Source organism: Stegodyphus dumicola, chromosome X1, assembly GCF_044657685.1.
Source record: "Stegodyphus dumicola isolate Sdum_Otavi_A_Nest chromosome X1, ASM4465768v1".
In the NCBI taxonomy this organism is placed as follows: Eukaryota; Metazoa; Arthropoda; class Arachnida; order Araneae; family Eresidae; genus Stegodyphus; species Stegodyphus dumicola.
In genome coordinates, this window is record NC_140780.1 from 153,801,525 (window position 1) to 153,823,265 (window position 21,741).

A 21,741-nucleotide genomic window follows, 5' to 3' on the forward strand; every position below is an offset into this window, starting at 1 on the left:
TGATTCCATCACAATTTCCTTCCATGTATCTGTTATGAGATTTTTGTTAATTAGGACTTCTTTTCCTATGTGTATCTGCATGGTAATAATTGGGAAAGTTTGGAATTTTAAAGCACTTTCTTTCATTCACAACGGAGTACGGTTTACATTAAATTTTATGCGCAGTGAATTTTAGTTTGCTGTTTATTTAGGACTCAACTTATATACCACGTTTAACTAAAGGTTCATTTAGAGTTTTGTTGGTTATCCCCAAATCTTGAACTTTTATTTGCTTCAGTAATTTCATTTTATACATCGCTTTTATAATCTCTTACTGTATCCAGCACATACACAGGAAGTTTAAAAAAAAGTGGTTATACGTTGTAGAGTCATTAGGTTATTTCGAAGCAAGAGACATGAAAAATGTGCAATGCCCTCCCTGGGACTCGAACCTCGGACCTTTCGAAGACGCGCCAAGCGTACTGACCATTACACCACGAAGGTTTGCTAAGAAGGCGGGAGAAATACCTTATATACTCCCACTTTTTAAAGAGCGACTGGGGATTAGGGGACCCAATCGCCAAATCCTTGTAGTGAAGAATCATCATCCATCACCTTTTTTAGTTCGGGTGCCACTTATGAGGGATTAGGTATTTTTTGAAAGAAGAGGGGCATGAAAAATGTGCAATGCCTTCGCCGGGACTTGAATTTCGGGCCTCTCGAATACGTGCCGAGCATGCTGACCATTACACCACGAAATCATGCTAAGAAGGCGGGAAAAATACCTTATAACGTTATATTATTTTAAATATTTAGATTAGACTTGTTCTTAGAGGCATTAAAAGTTTCGAAATAACGCCAATAACCTTTTGAAAACAGTTTCAACTCCAAGGTGAGAGGGATGTTTAAGACTCTAATCATAAACAAAAAATTACCAAATGCGAAATAATGGATGTATGAAAAGCATAAATAATACAAAAGTTTTGTTAGTAGTACAGTAGTATTAATAGACTAGTAGTGAGGAATAGTTGGAAATAAATTACTATCTTGAATAAAATCATATGCGGTACTAACTAATGCACGGAAGGAGGACATGGGTGGAATGCCTTTAATTTTTTACACTTCTCCATAAAATAACATCTGAGGGAATATCAGACTAAACCTTGTCAGCAACCCAAATCTCATAAAGATTTATCGTGTATCATTTGCGCTAGGCATGTACAGATGCCTGGAAACTGAGAGGCACGGATAGTTGAATATAAATTAGAATCGAATACAGGATCTCCGGAATAACGAGCTTAGTATGCTAATTGGTAACTTACAACAGCCAACGCGAGAAATTTTATAAGTTGCTTTAAATGTAATGTAGAGGAAGCTAATAGAAACGCAGACAGCGTGGTTCCGAAATGTACATATATTCTTGGAGCAGAACCTATAATACGATCTTGTAACCCAAAATATAGGTATAGTTTTGGAATCATACTCTTGAACAACGCCCAAAGCTATTTAAAAAACTTTGAAGAGCTTTGTTGAATGAAAGGAAGTATTGCTGGAAGTGAATGAAAGCCAGTAATGAAATATATCTGGAAAAATGCAAGCATGCATATTTTATAAAAACCTGCGTCAAATTATGAACTATACAAAATAATCTTTCATAAAACCAACTGCAAGGAATGTCAGAATTCATCCAGTAAAAATGAAAGTATGATATAGAAATCTTCTCGAAAAGCATGTACGCTGCTATTTACGGTCCCTGCAGATAACGGCTTTGGGAAATAGAAGTGGAGATATACGGAGGCTGGAATATGTTGCAGAAACGCTGCGTGAGAGAAGACAGCGCTAGGATTTAAGCTTGCTGAATCGGAGACGCTTAGACACGAGAAAATCATGTACGTTAGCAGAAATAAATTTGGGTATGGCTGCATAAAACAAACTAGCAACAAAAGCAGGGAAAGAGCATTGGATAAATAGATCAATTCAGGGCAAAAGTCTCTTAAAATAAGTTTCAGTTTATTACGGAGTAATACTTCCACATGATAGAAGAGATGTTATGACATAGATGTAAAATTTAGTTTAAAACGTTGATACATATATTCTGAAAAAAAAAAGATTTTTGTGATTTTAATATACATTTTGAAAAGAAGCCGTAAGACCACAGAAAATATTCTTAAACTTATTAAAATATTTTACAATGTTTATGACTCTAGCGACTGTAATAAAATCGAAAGGATCTCGAGGCTATTATAAACAATGTTAAGAAAGCGTTTATAAGGACATCTTATGTCTTTGGAGCTTTTGGATTTTGTTATAGCCTTTTAAACATATTTTACTTTTATCACACGGCTTACTTTTAGGGTTTAAGATATCTATAACCCAAATCAGATATATATTTCTTTTTTTTTTAATTTAGGCAGTAGCTATAAAAACATAAAAGAAGAATGTATAAAAAGAAAATTATTTTCAACATAACTAAGGTTATTAAAGATTATGGTGATTGTTTCGTGGCATTTGTCAAATTTTTATGTCAGATGGTTTCAACAATTATGCAGACATCCTTCTAATTTCATAGTTATGGTAAAACTCATTTAATATGAATTTTTCGTTATGTAATGGTAGTTTAATTTATTAGACTTGAATATAATCATTCGTAATGCCGCTTTCCTTAGTAACTTTTCTTCCTCATGATAACTTTCTGAAATACTTTGTTTCTTTCTCATTCTATATGTTAACTGTTAATTTTAATAACCACATTTAACTGGTTAAAATGCTGTTCGTATAGCCATTTTGATCCCAGTTGCCATTATTTACTCTGCACACTGAAAAACTCCTTAAAACCATTTCTTATGGTTAAGAAAGCATCTGGCTGCATGACAATAATTTAGAATCTTAAAAGATTGTTTATAAGCAAAAAAACTATGATAAAAAATTAAACAAATTCAGAAACAAAATACAGTTGACCCTTTGAAAACGTGCGGGAATACAATCACCGATACTGGGTAATGATGGAAATACGTGAAGAACTTTTGAATCTCTAAATAATGCAGCTACTAACAGATTACTTACTATTACCATAAAGCGTCATTAACACGCGTAATAATCATTGTTATTAGTAATTGTGGTTGGTTGATTAATTATGTCTCAACATGCAAGGGCTCATTGCCGCAGGAAGAATGTCATTGCGGTAAAATTTCTAACAGAAACTGCCTCGTATTCACTCACTGCCCCAACATTGGCCGAAAAGTTTAAGGCTGTTGAATAGCGAGTATTCGACTTTTCTTCGATCCCAGGCGAATGGGCTGTTAGGCCGATTCGTTTTCCGTGGTTTCCATTATGCGTAACATGAATAAAAAAAAAGTTTTCTTTAACATTGCTTCACGAAACACCCTTCCCTTAAGCAGACAGCCTCCATGGGCTTTGTCATACACAATTAAACTGACTTACTGCAGGATAAGACGACTCAAACGAAAGATTTAATGCACCAACGCTGTCAAATTACCATCATGAAACTAAATATATCTTTCCTACTTCTCATAAATATGTCCGGGTTCATTCCAAAGCGAACGAGCTGGGTGCATGATTAGTTTTGTGGTTTTTCTTACCTATAACTTGAAAATGAGCCCGCTTCTCTTGAAACGTCCTCTATTAAGGCATCATTCCCCTTAGAAGAAAAGTGCCATTATGTTTTGCCATATGCAGATAGCCTAAACTCAACTTATACATTCTCATTTTACAAAGGAGGTTTTTCAATAATAAGTATACTTATTACTTTGTTTATTGAAATAATCTAAGCGATATATCATATTTCTGACGCTTAAAAAATTTTGCCACACTCGAAATGAGCTAATGACGAAAGTATGTCTTTTTTGCTAGATATATTAAACTAGCGAATATATCGTTTATAAACCATTTGCTTGGCGTGGAATTTTTTGTAACGGAAAAGATTCCAACCAGTACCTGAGGAAACCCTCGGAAAAACCCATGCATTTAGAAAAATGAAAAAGTTGTTTTCCGAATTGTTCATAAAATTTCTGAAATTATTTGACCATTGTTGTACCTCCGCTCATATTTGGAATATTCGAAAGGATCCCTCACACGAAGAGAACGTGGTAGTATAAAATTTTAAGTTAAGCAAAACATCAACCTTAGTTTCCCTAGACGTTTTCGAGGAAAGAGTTTCAAGGGAAAAGATAAAATTCTGGAGAGATTTTTACTCTTGAAGAAGAAAGACTTTTGTCCGATCGCCCTCAAAATTTGTAGAGTTATTAAAATATAAGTTTAAACTAAGTTGCTCTTTTGCTTCATTGTAAATGATTGACTGAAATTGAAATCAAGCTGTTTGGCGACTTAACCCGTCACTTGGGAACATTTATGTGTCACTCAGCAATTTTAATGATTTACTTTGAACTTATTTTCAATGTCAAGCAGTGTAAGTAAAAGTATAGCAAAATAGAATTTAAAAACTGAATGACCAAGTGAGTCAAAAATAGCGCCTTTAGCTGCTGATTTTTTTAAATGAATATAAATAAGAAAGGAATTTTTGAAATTTAGAAAAAGTCGTAAAAATACTTGCAGTATCCTATCGAAATTCCAGAAAGACTTTATAATATGAGTTATAAAATAAATTACAAAAACCATTTCAAATTGCAGAAACATTAGAAAATTGTGTAAAAAAAATTTTAATCTTGTCAAAGCTTCAAATAGAACTTGTCAAGGAAAACGTGCTTGAAGCCTCCAACAAAGTTGATTAACTAGATCATACCAAACATGTTTCGCCTGACAAATCCATTGAGACTTCAAAGTGTATTAATCTTACTCAAATTTCTTTTCAAATTTAAATTAAAAAAACTCTCACTAGATTTTCCGTTTTCCCGACATGTTTGCGTGTTCTAAAGCATTTAAAGTTAAATCCTTTCTTATACCTGCATATAATATGTAGCTACGTATTATCTATATTTGTATACAATATGTATCTATCTACATATAATATGCAGATGTTTTCTTCATATAATATGTTAACCCGCATCTCCTGAAAACAACTTAATAAAAAATTCTTTGTTATTTAGCATTTCTGTATTTTGTGATATACCCTATGCATATAAGAATGAAATGCAAACCTAGAGAGTTAGAAACCTTTGTTTACCTATGGATCGTAGTTGTATCGAAACACGGATGTGTATAATAATAACCTTTAGCAAAACGCAGAAAACATGCTATTACATACTTCAGCGAAGTAGTTTGACATGTATTGATTGATGGAACTAAAGGACATAATTTTTGTTTAGTTGTGATGTGGTTTCACAACTGCTAAGAAAGCTATCATAATTTATAACCATGCTGGGACGTAATGGACATTTTGAGGGGAATAAATTGCTTTCCAAGAGCTTTCACGGATCTCTCGTGCGCATTATTAATGGCTAGTATTTCGGGGACATTTTTTAGTCGAAGCTTATCTCGGGATCCTGCGACTACCAGAAGCAGTCTGCATTCATGCGTAGAGACTTTCAGTTGCTCTAAAAGCGTCGATTGCCATTTATTACATCGACTGTAGTTTTATGCGTTCCATTGTGGTATTTTAGATACCTAAACAAAGAAAGCAGATGAGGCTTTAATCTACAATGAACGAAGTTCAAGCTTTTCTTTAATGCTTTGAATTTGCTAAATTTAGAAAGTTTGTGATCGAGATTATGATTAAGTAAGGGTAGATAGCTAACGAAAGAGCGGCGGGAATCGAATGTGGATTTTGGCATTGCTGTAGATAAAAAGAAATTAGATATGCAAATGGTGACAAATCAGCAACCTTAGAAATTTTTGTGTCTATATTTAAGAGCAATATGTTAGTAGAAAAAAAGTCATATTTTTTTTTATTTTAAATTTCTGCCAGGTGGGCAAATTTTGATCATTTGCGAAATAAATTGAATCATTTATGGACTAATATGTATAATCAATTGTGTGAATAAACAGTCAAAAACTTCAAAACTTCAAAATCTAGAATTTAAAATCCTAAAACCTTAACAACGAAATATTTTTTAGCTGCCCGATATTCAGGTTTTCTGCTTCAATTAAAATAACTCTTCTTCCGCTCGTTTTTTTTTATAAGAACTGTTTCATTTTAATGAGTAACAAGATATCATAGGACAAAAAAAGAACAAAAAACGTGGGTTTCTGTTATGATGAAATAGACTTTTATATAAATTTTCATCCGTGATTAGGAAACCTGAATACATTGTTTTCGTAACTAATTCTGGAAACCCTTATATTATATTATAACCCTTATATTATTTATATTATATGCTTAATAAAAAGCTGAGCAAAGCATTTGATTTTCCTTTTTTGTTATTAATTTCTATTTTAATTTTATTACATTTCCTTCTATTATAATTAGATTGAACATGTTTAGAGTAATGAATAAATTACATCTTACGAACATAATAGACACGAACACAATATCAAGTTTCCCTTTCTCATGATATTAGAATTTTCTTTTCCGATACTTTTAGAATAAAATAATGTGAGTTAATAAAAGAAGTTCAGAAGAAATCGATACTTGGAAATAAACTGTGGCCTAGCCAGCAGTCGAGCTCGGGAACTCCTGTGTTCCCTCCCGATACGGAACCATTACGACGCACGAATCCATTAGAGGATTGTCATAATCCTCTAAATCTGAACTTAGAGAGCACATTCGAGAAATTTCTTTATCCCTTATAGTGTAAATTAAGAGTACTGTGGTAACACTGATAAACCGAAGGCGCTTTCTTTCTAAGTAAAAGAAATAAACGATATTATTCTTGAAATTTACCTTAAATAATAAAAAATAGTCCGAAATTTAGGTAAGTAGATTTTATTACCTAGTGTTAAACACCGCCTCTGAAAGTTATGAAACACAGGTATTAGGATTTCTTTCAGAGGAGAATGTATTTAAAGTCTACAGTTTTATGTTAACATTTATGGTTTCCTTTCTTTAAATCCCATATTCTGCTGTTTTCATTTTCCGAGAGATCCTTTTGCTGAAGTTTCTATTATTCGCTCGCAACCGGTAATGCACGAGAGCTAGCCGTTTAAAATTTTTGGGGCTGTTTTGAATTGTTTCAAAGTCTTAGAATTCTACTTCCATTACTTAATCGCATGATAAAGATACAAGAATTCCATTGAAAATATGTGGATAAAAAGTAAAATGCATGTGCAAGAGCAGCATATTGTTTTGTTTTGTTTTGTTAGGGCGCAGCCCGGTGCACCTTGCAAAACAAAGTTTGCCCTATGACCATATGTGGGCTACGCCAGTACAAAAATCACCACAAAACTATACAAATACACGAATCACACAATGCCAATGGCTTCTTTATTGTTGTTAATAATCTTCATAATTTTATGCGCTATTCCTCTTGCCCTAAGTAAACCATTTTTCATAAAATCTATGTTCGCTCCATCAATGCATCTGGTTAACTTACATTCTGTAATAAAGTGGACATTGTCTCCTACTTCTGTACATACTTTACATAAATCATTATGTTGAACATGGAATCTTTTCAGATAAAAGGGACATCTCCCATGACCTGTAATTAACTGATTCAAGTCAATGCCATTGTTAATATTCATATTTCGATATTATTGTATTGCTCCAACATTCCAACACATTGTAGCATATTGTATTTCTCCAACATTCGATCCCTTCCTGTGATGCACACTGGGCAACATTCTTTGTGATGGGACAGCTAAATGAGAGATGGGTATTGGCCATTCCCTACGAAAGTACTAAATTGCAAGTGTCCGGCCATTTTTGTCCGGCAACAACAGACTGCTGCTGTGTTGCTTTGGAATACAATAACCACAGGTCATTTGGAACACTAGCCACTGCACCAGATCGTATTTGAATGAAACATCTTAGTCCTCTACTACTCCGTTGTCCTCTATCATGTTGTTACACCATATGAACTAGACCCTTTGCAGTAATCTGTAGGCGTGAAAGCCAGTGCCCGTTATTTAATTTGTCCGCTTTCAAATGGACTTATCCATATAAAAGCGTAGTTAACAAATTGTAGTGCAGATAATTTTACGCTTAGCCAGATATATTTGAAACATTAGAAAAACAAGGAAATTTGCAGATTTGCAGTCGACAGAATGATTTTTATAACATCATGAAATCCATTTGGTATTTTATATGAATATGCTGAATACACATTCCATCCTCAAACGTTGAAGAATTAAAGATGTATCTCCAGAAAGCCTTTTTTTTCCTTAAACAAAATGAAATCCAAATGATCTGTTTGTTTATTGGAAAGCAAATTTGTACAAAATTTTTTTATTCACGAAGCAATCTTAGAAAGAAAGCTAAGCAGCTAAGAAATCATCATTCACATGGAAATCTTATGCTATTTGAGAGGTTGAACACAATGATTAAAAACCAAATATAGGTTGTTTGTAATCAAAATTTTGCCTAACTAGCTCTCTGATATGTTCTTAAAATGCATAATTAATTTTCATAGATTTTGTGTTTGTGTAACATTTAAACCACTTCTAAATGCTTCCTTTTTTATGTATAATAATTTTTAATTATGTATTCAATAACCATTTCTAACATATTACTTCATGATTACCATTACAACAAATAAAAAGTTTTAAAAATAAAAAAGAAAATGTTTATTTTTTTCCCTTCTCCGGCAAAAAAACGAAAATATGTGTGTACCAATTTAAGTAAAATGACGTGTAATGGAAAGAAAAACTGTAAATTTGATTATGACGCTTAAACCTACAGTTTTTATTAGTTTATAGGAAAGCTTATCTAATGAAGACTTTAATGCTTTCTTGTGCTTGAAAGTGCAGGCGTTTTATTCCAAACAATTAATATTTTTAAAACTATAAAACATTAAATTTTAGTATATAATTATCTTTGGTAGACTAAACTCACTCGATATTTAACTCAATCACTGCAAAGTAATCTAAGTATCTATCTATATTTTATATGATAAATTTATATTTATTAAAAAACGGGTAAATTAATGTAACTGTTAAGAATGTCGAATTTCTGAAATCCACAAATATAAATATTCTTACTTTAAGATGCACATATCATTTCTTGAATATAATGTAAAGAAATGCAACTAATCAAAATAGTTAGAGATCAGTCAATAAAGAACGTATTAGTGCGTTAGTTAGTTTGAAGATTTTCAGCTTTCATGGCTGATAAAAATTTAAATGATTATTATTTTTTTTGCTAAGAATTAATTACTTAGTATAAGAAGAACATAGGTCAAACAAAAAACCCTCTCAACCTCAGAATTAATAACCATAGATCTCATATAAAAAAATTTTAAAATAAAAACAATAATAGCACCAAAGATTATCAGCTTACAGCTATTCTTGAACATTATAATCTACATAATTTTGATAACATAGAAATAAACGTGCTTCATATTGTTCCAAACACCAAACTTCGACTGTTTAAGGAATCGATTTACATACTTCAAAAAAAGTCACTTTATCCTTACGGACTGAATGCATATCTCAGTAATACCACCAATAGACAGCACGAGATCTCTATATATGGACAATTCAGATTTTTTAGCACTACTACTACCAGAGGAACTAGAGGAGGTGATACCAAGAACAAAAAATTTTCTTCACAAGATCTGAAATTAATTATTCACAATCTTAATTCCTACCTTGAACATAAAGAATTCGCAAAAAATGCCATAAAACTTCTTCATACCTTTAAGAATGCTACCTTATGGAATCTGATAAAAACAGTAAATCAACCGTCTCAATGCTTCAAAATAGTCAAGGATTTGATTATAGACTTCTGCAATTTTAAAGTAAAGAACAGTAATTTTTTTTACAAAAAACTTTCTTGTACTATTCAGTTCAAACACCCTTCTTACGATAAGTTAAAAATACCTAGCATTTTTAAAAAATTTCAGCACTTGCTTCCTGACCAACCACTCCAAATTAAACCCTGTTTTAAATTTGAAAAAACCTTAGGTCAATTAGTTATCAACCACCACGTTATACAAGATAATAGCAAATGTAACTGCCAATTGACTGTCTACAAAAAATATGTCGATCCTTTCCACCAACATATTATTACAGGAGATCTTAATATTGTTGAAGATATTGAATTACGTAACCTTTTGCAACTTGGCACCAAATTTCGTCCTACTGTCGGTATTAATAGACACGTCTGCCTCAAACAATTCAATAATGATCTTGATAAATTTATTATTTTAGCTAGTAATAGATCCAATTTACCCACTACAACTTTTCTTGAATGGAAAGCTGCACTTATTAAAGAATTTCAACGTTTGCTGTTCAAGGCACCTTGTTTCAACTCTTTACACAATAAAAAACGCCTGGAGGATCTAATTCAAAAATTGCAAAATCACTTCATCACACGAAGATTACAAAGATCATACAAAGATCTACATCACGAAGATTGACAAAGCAAGCAACTATTTTAGTATTATTTGACAACAATTCTACTACAACCTTCTGCATAAAGAGTTAAATAACACCTGCACTTACCAAAAAATCACTAGCAGTGCTCAGATTCTTCTCAATAAATTTAAAGCACTCCATAAAAGACTAAAAATGCAACCCCAGAAATATAACAACAGGTTTGCAAATCTCTATGCCTTACCGAAATTTCATAAGTCTCCAATTAAATTCAGGTTAATAGCTAATAGTACCAAAAGTTATCTCAAAGAAATAGATTATCTCTTAGCACAAAATCTTCGTATGATACGTGACCTAATCAATAACTATGATTTTGAGGGTTTACATTGCAACTGGATGATCTCTAGTAACGAACTAGTTCTTAAAACTATGAATTCACTTAAAATAGACCATATCCAATGCTACGACTTTGAAAACCTCTATACATCTCTACCGCTCGAAGAAATTTTTACAAGTTTACTAGCTCTTCCAGATTTATTTCCGCAAATTTCTACCATTCTCAGCAACGAAAAATGGCAACTATTCCTTACCAGCGTGCTCTTCAATAATTTTATTCAATTTGACAATAACATCTATAAACAAGTACAGGGTATCCCTATGGGCGGTAATTTTTCAAGCTCTGTCTGTGAATTATTCCTGTTTACTAAAGAATTGACCTATGTCCGTTCACTCAGTACAGAAGAACGTATCTTTTACCAACACATCTATAGATATATTGATGATGCCATTGCATTTAATAACTACAACAAAATAGAAATAGCTAATATCTACCCTGCATGCTTAAAACTCAATAAAACAAATACAGAACAGTATAATGTAGTCTACCTTGATTTACATATTATAGATTACAATTTTATTAAAGTTTACGACAAAAGAAGAGAATTTAATTTTTCCACACTTAAATTAACTAACTGGAATTCAAATATTTCCAAAAGAGTCATACTCAATACAATTTATTCACAGCTACTTAGAATAAAAAGAATATGCAATACTGCGAAACACTTACAAGAAGAAATACTATACTTCGTAACTATTTTAAAAAGTAACCTAATTCCTTATAAAATAATTAAAATACCCTTACAAAAGCTGGCATTAGCCTTACCTATTTTTAGATTTTTTGAATTAGATAATGATATTTTATGCCTAAAGCCTGACGGGCGGTTTAAGATGGATGACTAATTCAGAGAATCTAATGTAAAAATGTACAGATAATTCTTGTTTATTCATTCTCTTTCCTCCAAAATTTTGGCACTTAACTTTTAAATACTATTGTGTAAATAGTTTTAAATTTTTATAATGGCCAATTTTACTGCTTTTATTAACAAATCGGGCCTTTCCGTTTTTCATAGTAGCTTGATAGCCCGCTAGCTTGAAGAATTACGACTTTTTTAACAAATGACTGTTTTTTCCTCTTACTCTTGCTTTAATGGCCAAGTTTTTGTAGTTTTAGCTGAATCAGCCATTTTCACTTCGAGAAAAATTTTTTCCATCCAACTACATGCCAGGCGCCATTTTTGAGATCTCTTCACGTTTTTCCGAGGTTTCCGTCCCCCTTCGATAATAGGAGACGAGTTGCAGATAACGGACAATCTCTTCGTATTGGCTAATGCCCACAGAACTTCGCTCCCCCCTACATACGTCATTCGACTGAAGTACACAGAAGGGAATTACAACCACTTTCAACTAGTTTTAAGAGGGAGAGCTTTGCATCGCCCCAGGTCAGTTTTTTGTTTCTTTTGTTACCACTTTTTCTTGGTCTTAGCAAGACCCACTTAGTTTGTTATCATCTTAATTTTCTTTTATTTTAATTACGGATTTTCATTACAGATTTCTAAAATATATAAAAAATTAAATCGTTAATCTTTAAGCTTGCAGGCCCAGCCCGTATGTTTTTTGTATATTTAGGACTAATAGCTGACCGCTATTTATTTTCGTTTTTATTTTTATTTTATTTTTGATTTTAATTTTCATTTTAGTCTAGATTTAAGATGTTTCGGTATAGTTTAACATATTTTAACACCTTAATGTGTCATTTTGTGCGGACGCGTCGGGAAATTGGAACAGAGAATTGAGACTATTAAAATTTCCAAGACACTTTGTCTAAATTAAAAAAAATTTTGTAGCGAAAAAGTTTCAATTGTCTGTTTCGGCGAAACGCGTAATGGGGTTAGCTTGATTCGACGTTCAAATAAATTAAATTTCCCTTGAAAAGCCAGTTTGGAAGTCGAGTTGGGCTAATTTACCATTTTCCTCTTACTTTTTTATCTGATTCTGTTTTTTTAATGTTTTACATGTTTAATGGTTTGATTTTCATATGTATTAATTTTTTAAAACGTGTTGAACTTTTTGGAGCAGCAGCTCTCGGTAACTTTTAGGCGAGCTTACTACAATTTTTATATTTTACTTATTTTGCAGCATATTGCGCAAGATGTTTTCTAGACCAAAATTACTTTTTCAAAATTGTAATTACTACCTTGCTTTATATATATATAGATTAATACATTAGTAAGAAGCCTCATTTGTATTCTTTTAATCCTTTATAAGTGATATAGCTTAAATGTGTGCAATTTGCACTTTTTCTAAACTATCCATTTTCAGACAGCAAAATTTCAGTTTTTCACTACGTGTCTAGAGGCTATGAAGTATTTTCATAAGGAACCGTGGAAGATATGTAGTGTCGTTGCTGGGATTGCTTCCAATTACATCACGAATGCTTTTCAACTATAACGTAACGAATGATCGTCCCCCACCTTTTCCTTCGGGTACCACTTGTAGAGACTGTTAGGTATATTTATGGGAGATTTGAAAATTATAAAATGTCGTCACCTAAACTCGAAATCTGCAGCTTCCGATTCCAAGACGTGCGTGCTTTCCAATTGGTTACACCACGAAAGCCCAAGGTAGAGAAAGCGAAAATATTTGCACATGGTTTATATCTTCTTTAATTTTCCCGAAAAAGATTAAATATAGAAGGTTCTGCGATCCTAAAGAAGTGTAACTTGCTCTAGTCGACTACAATCTGAACAATAAAATTAAACACAATCGTAATAATGAGTCAGCTGTCGGGACACTCATTTTGTTCATCCAGATATTTCGGGCTTCCTCTCCTGTGGAAAAGTATTTTTTACAGAGTATATTGTATATGTTCTTAAAAATGCCTGATTAATTTGAATTAATTGTTAAACACTATTATACTAAGCAAATATGTTGTTGACATCGCCGCTAAGAAATAAATTGAAAAACATTAATATCTAGAACACGAGAAGTGAGTACTTGTCTTCATAATAATTAAAAGTCTTATCTTGATTTCGAAAATTCGAAATGAATGTAAGACTGAAGAGGAATGCCTCCGCAAAATGAAACAGCTAGCTTCTCGATAAGTACTTCCATAAAGTCAATCTGGTATAAATTTTCTCAGATCACGGAGAGTATATGTGTTTCAGTTTTCAAATTCACCGGAGACGCATTTGTTCAATCGATGTGAAAGGGCGCAAAGGCTTGTTTGAAAACAAGGCGAGGTATCTAGATACCATTTGCTCAAGATTCAATTTGTGTCTGGAAGCGAAAGGGCGAATCGTAAAAATCGAGATTTTCGCTTCTCGGGAAAAAAAAAAAAAAAAAAAAAAGAAAGAAAGAAACCTACTTTCAGAGTATTTCTTTTTTTTCTTGGGCTGATCTTCAGCTAAAACTCGGAGACGTGCGTTGAGTAGATGAGAAGCGAGGAGTGGTATTTCAAGCACAAAATTCAATTAAGCTTATAAAGCTACAGAACTTCTTAACTGAAACCTACCTCTACTATAGATTGTCTTTCTCCAGGTAATCTAAGGTTTTATTTCCAAATTCCGTATATGAAAATTTCATTCTGTTCATGGCAGGATAAAACTCTGTAGACTGCATAAAGGAAATATTTGCAAGTAAAAATTTATTCTAATCCAGACTGGTTTACTGTAAAGTCCGTGAGAAGTTTAAATTATGTTTCGAGAAGTAGCAATTTGAAAAATACCTTAGCTCAGAAGATGGCTGAAACGAAATTATAGATTAGAATAAGAATTTCAAGTAGAATTTTGTAACAGTATATAAACTATACCCGAAAATTAAGTATGAGAGAGAAGTCATCAGAACTTCGAGAAATTTCTAACAATAAAGTTGAAAATTTGCGAACGTCTTCGTATTTAACAACAGACTCAAAACTGGACAGCAAATTAAACTGAGAAATGCAATGGTATAATAATAAAGTTTAAACTTGTAACCTAGGTTTCAACATATTCTTTGAAATTACTAACTATCTGAAAGATATGTTTTTGTAACTTCTTATATAATGACATCTAAAACTAAAACCTTATCACTTTTTTTCTACGATACTCTTGATAACGAGAAAAATCGGCGGACGAATATTTCGCAATAACGAAAACCGGTTTTATTTTCGTTATTTGAATATGGCAAAGTTCAGAAAGGCTAGCTACCTAAGGAAAAGATGCCTTTGTAGAGCTCTTTCTTAGATATATTAGCTCGTATTCACGTTACACCTAGGTAAAACTACGAAACCTAAGCATGTAACCATCTCGTTCGGCTAGGTTTGAGCCTGGAACCTAAATCTTTAACTGCTTGGCTACTGATGGGGCAAGATTATTAACCCTTTGAAGGGCACCGGTATATAATATATACCGGTTGTTTGCCAATTTTTAATCTCCGAAAAAGTGCTAATTTTTCTACACCAAAAGCTATAATTGTAAGTGTCTAGTGTTTTCTTTCAATTCTAAATGGCAACATCACCCTATGAATGCTCAATATTTTACAGTTATGACATTAATATACCTCGTTCCAAGGTATCATGTTGGAAAATTGATAAATTCTATTGGAGAGAATGAAAAAATTCAAAATCTGCAAATATATGACGTACACATGCTGAAACTTATATATTTACTTCATTTCAGTCAGAAGTGATAATTAACAGAGGATTATTTATACGATTTTAAAACCGGTATATAATATATACCGGCGCCCACACTGAGGGTACCACGCCAATAGATGGCAGCACCAGTCTTCTCCTTTTCTACTCTCTGACATGAGACATGACAGAATTTCTTTATTATTGTAACAGTTTGTGATGTAATAATTTTTCATGATTAATTTATAAGTCATTTAGGATTAAATATTATGTTCATGGAGGAATGGGGAGTTTACTGACGCTGCGCTAGGACTCAATACAAGTATATTAGTTTCATTTATTCTTTTTGTGTACTCAGCTCAAGTTTCATTCGTCTGTGTACTTATTCCCTTTTCCAAGAGAAAGACTCATCGATTTCAAAATTGCAGTCTGGGGTCAAAACTTTACACTATTGTCGGGGTTAAACGTAGCATGCTAGCCCCCAAAAGACACCTGTTGCTTCCTGTTTTCCAAAATCCTAGAATGCAAGAAAATGAAAAGAGGTGATTGACAACCAATTTGTCATTCGGGAATCCCGCCTTCTTCCCTTTGTGAGGTGTGATAAGATCACACAAAGGGAAAGCTCACTTAAAATGGAAACGTACTTAAGGTTCATCTCATAGTGTAATCACAAAAACTGCTAGTTTGAAAGCATGCTTTTATTCTTTAGAGAAATTCTTTTTAATTCTTTGTTAATTTCAGATGAAAAACTAGAGAACGCAAGAGAAATTTGCGCTCTGGTTGATACAAATAGATTGTTTTGGAAATAAATTTTCACAGTTCGTGAAGGGAGGAAAAATATTTCTAACGCCCGTTTTAGATGCAAACTAAAATTTATCCAAAAGTTGAAAAAGAGCCCCTATGAAGCCAAAGGGGTTGAAAATCAGAATAAGAGCTTTGAGGTGTATCAGATAATAAAATTGTTTAATGGCGTTTCTTCCTGAACAAAAGGATATATTACAACCTATATATATAAAAAATAAAAAAAGGGACCCTTATGGTCCTCGATGATCTAAAGTGTGTGTGCGTGGAGGGAGGACCGATTCTTCGTATCGTGGTATGAAGCATGGTGTTTTTCACATATTATCTAAAGCATAAAATACAACTTCAAATATGCAACATACTTTCTCAACTGAGTCGGTTGTAGTGCTTCATTTTCCAATTTTTTTAAATTTTCGGCTGAGTTACATCTGCTTGTAATATTATACTAGATCAGTTACAGCATGATACGATTTACACAGTGTTATATTTGCTAAATTTTTTTATAAAATAATATTGAATTTAAATCAAGTTGAAAAGCTTTTTACCCATATTTTACATAAGTATGTTCAGCTGGGTTGAATCCTCAAAGTGCATAAAAACATAAATTTTATATTTAAAATTTTAAATTTCTGCCGAAATTTTAAAAAAAATTGTCTTTAGACTTACATAATTATATTCAAGCACTCATCACTACAGACGCACATCAAAAGTACCCAAAATTAATTTAAAAAACAAAGATTACCAGTTGGCAGCTAACTGGAAAAAAATTGTCCTAGAGGGGCGCCGGTATAAAATATATACCGGCTCTCAAAATTCAGGATTTCGCTCTAGATTTTTTTAAGACTCAATTTTGTGTCCTTAGGGTCCATAAGTTATAGTTCATGCAAAATTTTACCACAGTTTAAATTATTTTATATACCGCCCCTCAAAGGGTTAATTCAGAGAAAATTCATACAGTGTGAAAAAAGAATTTAAATCAATAACAGTTATTTTATCCTGATTGGTAGGAGTTTTTATAGAGTATGTATTTTATTTAAGTATATTTTAACCCATGTGTATTCTGACTACCTCAGGGAGAACAGTTTTAGGAATTTATGGTGAAGGAAAATTTAATATTTAAAACAATCAGAAAAAGTTATTAAATATTATCTGATTAAAAAATCTGCTTTTAAATTTAAGCAGTTGCATTCATGCTGTCATATATTAGTCTTGTTTTGGTTCTTGGGAAACATGGTTTTGTGTTAAGTGCAACAATAAAATGAAACAATGTAAAACTTTTCAAAATAATGAATAATTAAAACAGAGTATAAATGCATACACTTGAAATAAAATCAAATACATAAGATTAAGAATAAATTACAAAATAGAAAAATAAATTGTTTATGTAATAAATGTTTTAAATATGTGTTTTATTAAAAAATTTGGGGCACTGTTATTACCATAAACAAATTTTTTTCCCTAGGATAGGATAATCATTTTAATTAAACACTTTTTGTAAGAAAATTTATTATAAAATTATGTATATATGTGAATATATTAAATAGTAAAAAGCAGTTCAAAACCTAATCCAGTCATCGGCTGAGAGCTGCAGCAGCCGATGACGGCATAACAAAATAAAAATAAAATTTTCAGATGATCAAATCCATCCCATATTCAGCCCTGAGCAAATCCTTAGAAACAAAGTCGAAAAGAACAATGACAAACTGCATGATAAGGTGCAAAACAGTGTTAAAAACAGATCAGTAAAAGGAATAGAAAATTAAAAATTTACTTCTCTCCCACATCGTCGTCAGGGTGTGGGGGCAATAATAAAAGTAAATGCATCAATCTCTTTCTGAACTTAAAATGATACAGATTATAAATTATTTTATGTTATTAAATGCTAATTTGTTTCTAATTTATGTTTAATGCCTTACTAGTTTTATCAGGTTCAGTGTTCCTCCTTACTTGCTTCGGGAACATTACATGACGTGAATCGGAACAGGGAGCTTACTAAAGCTATGTTCAATAAATGTGGGAAGTAGACAAAACACACAGGAAGGGTATACGAAACCCTTTTATTTTTCTCTCTTTACAATGATTTCCGGACTTAGGAATACAGAGACCAACCACTTGTGGTCTGAACGTAAGAGTATAAAAATATTAACTAAACTCTAACTAGACTTAACTTTGGATTAATAAACAAGTGGCTACTTGAAGATTGGCCGTATATTAACAGAAAGGCCGTATGTAGTACAGAGAACTGTTAACACTACGATACGTTTAAAATTATCAAGAGGATTAAACCTCTGGCCATGAAGGCAACCAGCAACCGAGCAAAACTGCTAAGGCAAGCGGCCTGCTTCTAATAACTCCTTCCTCTCTCTTGCTTGGCAAAAAGCCACAACTTAAGTACTTGGCGTTAGCAAGACAAATTTGCATAAATAAGTTAAAGCTTTTAATTCTGGCCGGAAGTAGAAAATAAGAAGTGATAGTAAAGATATAAAATAAAATAAACGTTAGTAAAACTTACGATCCTTACAGTTTGACTGAATTTTTTTTATAATGCTTAGCATTCCATTTATGTAAAATTCAGAATTTTCATCTGGAAAACAAAATTTTTATTTTCATTTGAAAGACAAATGTTGCTGTGCTGCCACAATTTATAGAACTAACTCTTACCTTTTTTTCTATATTATTATATCTTATATCTATTGTGACTTATATAAAATGTTTGATTTAGACAAAATAATATAGCAAAATGGTTTCTTTCTTTCTTTTTTTGGGGGGGGGGCATACTTCTTAGTTGGCGATTTATATTAAAAAGCGGTTTAAAACAAAGTACCAGAAAGGTCTAAAACTATAAATAAATACGAGCTGTTTGGAATAAAGCTAAAGGAAGATTCATTTGTATAACTGTTAAAATCAAGAAAACATTTACTACGAAAAGAACTCATTCCCCCGCCCCCAGTGTTTTTACTCACTTGACTCAAAGAATGTACTTTAGAGTTAGGTAGAAATTTCAGCCTTTAGGTTTAACTATTGAAAGCTAGCATCATGACAATAAATTTGATAAAAGGGAGTTTATTCAGTCTTTGTACTTAAATTACAGAGGTTTTTGTTAATAAAATACAAATTTAGTGGGTATTAGTAATAATATAATAAGAATTATTATATACTACAGGGGGAGGGGCAGGCGGCAGGCTATAAGAATAGAGCGCAGGGGGAAATATTAAAAATTATATATACATTAATATTCTACCTCGACTGCTTTTAGGATGTAAGTAGTTAGCACATTCAGCTCGCATATGGAAGAAACGTGGTTCGAGTCCGACGAGAACGTGGTTGATTTTTTTGGCTTCTTGGTTCGTAAATCCTAGTCATATGTGCAATCGTGGCCGAGCTCAAACTGTCGTGGACAGTAATGCTTCATCACATGAATTTGATCAACTGGATCTTTTCCTTCTCTCCATTTTCCCTTTAAGTGGGGAAGAATGTAAGAAATATTTCAACTTTTTGTTCTTGCAGCGGGCATTAAGCGGACAACTGGAAAATACTTGTTTTGAGCCCGGACAAGAGCGCAGTTGAGTTGCCATGTTTCCTACTTTCAAAATTCTAATGGTTGCTATAATAGTGGTCTCTAGCAGCAAAACAGCGTTTCTATTAATTCGACTAAAACAGATGAGCATTAATACAAAGACTTTTTTTAGGCTTATATGTAATTCTAATATTTATATTATAAGGTATTTCTCCCGCCTTCTTAGCGTGCGTTCGTGTTGTAGTGGTCTGCACGCTGGACGCGTATTCCAGAGGGCCGCGACTCGATTTCCGGCAAAGGTGTTGCTTATTTTTCACTTCTCCTGCTTTCAAAATACCTAATGTCTCTACAGTGACGCACGAATTAAAAGGGTGGTAGATGATGATTCTCCACACCCAGGATTTGGCGATTGGGTTCCCTAAAAAAAACCAGTCACCATTTATAAAAAGGGGGAGTATATAAGGTATTTCTCCCACCTTCTTAACGGGCCTTCGTGGTGTAGTGGTCTGTACGCTGGGTGCGTATTCCAGAGATCCGTGGCTCGATCCCCGGCGAAGGCGTTGCTCATTTCCTCTTGCCTTCTTCCAAAAATATCTAATGTCTCTAGAATGCTAAAAAGTAAATGTTAAGTTGTCAAAAATTCAAATTTGAAATTGGAAAGGAAGCATAATAATGTAAAATTTAAACAACAGCAATCTTAGTTCGGGGCGGATTTTGAATAAAAATCATTATCGATTTCAAATGTGATCACACAGACGTCCCTCTTCTTCAAGATCAAATGTTTTACAAAATTAGAGGAATGACCACCGTATTTATTCTGAAAGCAAAATACGAAGTAAAGCGAATCCGAACGTAGTTCCAGCTGTTGTGGAAAGAAAAGTAATATAATAATTCTTAAAGCGCTAAGAGAGAACGGATCAGAGGTATTGCCATTAACTGAAGTATTTGTGAATGCGAAAAGCTTCAAGGAAATTTAATTCGCGAATTGAAGACGTTTTATAAGTAATTTTCGCAGAATCAAAATCAAAACTATGATTATGATAAGCTATCGAAGATATGTTTATTTCTCCTCTTCGGGAATAAAATTCGTCTCCTTAACACGGCATTTTAAAGTTATCTTAGTTTGGCCAATATATCCCAAACCATAGTGAAAAAATAATTTATAAATTCCCCAAGAATTAAATTCACAGATGGAATCTTAAAGAATAGGAAAACGAATTTTCCTGATAGGTGACTTATTACCCTAAAGGTGAATTTCTAGAGAATAGGTGCAATTTAATAACGTATAGAAGGATAGAACTGAACGACAACAAGGTTAATAATATTATTTCGAAAAGCATAATGTCTTCTTTGATGGCAGAGTGAAAGGAGTTTAAAAGTTTTATCAATCGCCATGAGAGAAAACTCTTTATCAAGAGTAACCGATTTCAAACAATTGAATTTACGAGAAAGCAAAGATTCTGAAGAACTAAATTTAAAAGGCTCATATACATAAAAGTAAAAAATACCTTTTTTTGGAGGGGGGCTTTTTATTTGATATGATTTAGCGTGGAGGTGCACACAAACTGAAAAACGTTAATGGTAAACAAAGAGGCTGAGTTCAAATTCATTGCGGATAATTTGAATATAAAAGGAAGGAAAATTGTCAGATTGAACTTCAGAAGCAAACTGGATGGCTGAACCGATCGAATTCATAACAGATAAAATTTTTAAATCGTCTTATCATCAACGCGCACAAATTTGTAATCTACGTATCGAATCCAGAGCCGAAAAGAGAGATTTTTCAAATAAATTGATCTCAAATTAGTGCCTGGATATGTCAACATATCCACTGCTGACATTTAAAAGAATTAAGAATATGTCACTTTAGACTGAAAGCCAACTCAGAATGTGTCTATTTCTATCAGAAGACAGACTCAGAATGTGTTTTATTTCAATTAGATATGAACTCATTTTAAGTTCTAAGCGATCTTCTTCATTACTTCCCCAATTTTGTCTTATTAAGATAGGATCTTACAACTTGTGACAATGAAACACTTTAACTGAAAAAAAGTCTGTTCGTTCGCAGTAATGTAATAATACAAAATAGTACAAAAAAGTAACCATTTTATTA

General features: G+C 32.6%; 1 protein-coding gene across 5 annotated transcripts in view; it reads left to right on the top strand.

Moving 5' to 3' along the window:
• LOC118196632 (neuropilin and tolloid-like protein 2) overlaps nt 1-21,741 on the top strand; it is a 444,544-nt gene that overhangs the window by 110,941 nt on the left and 311,862 nt on the right. Inside the window, exon 1 of one of the 5 annotated variants that reach the window (XM_085807310.1) lies at nt 12,074-12,140. The exons of the other annotated variants lie outside the window; for them this stretch is intronic. The gene's annotated coding sequence lies outside the window, so the exon portion shown is untranslated. Of the gene's footprint in view, nt 1-12,073; nt 12,141-21,741 lie in introns of those variants that run through there. 5 annotated transcript variants of the gene reach the window in all.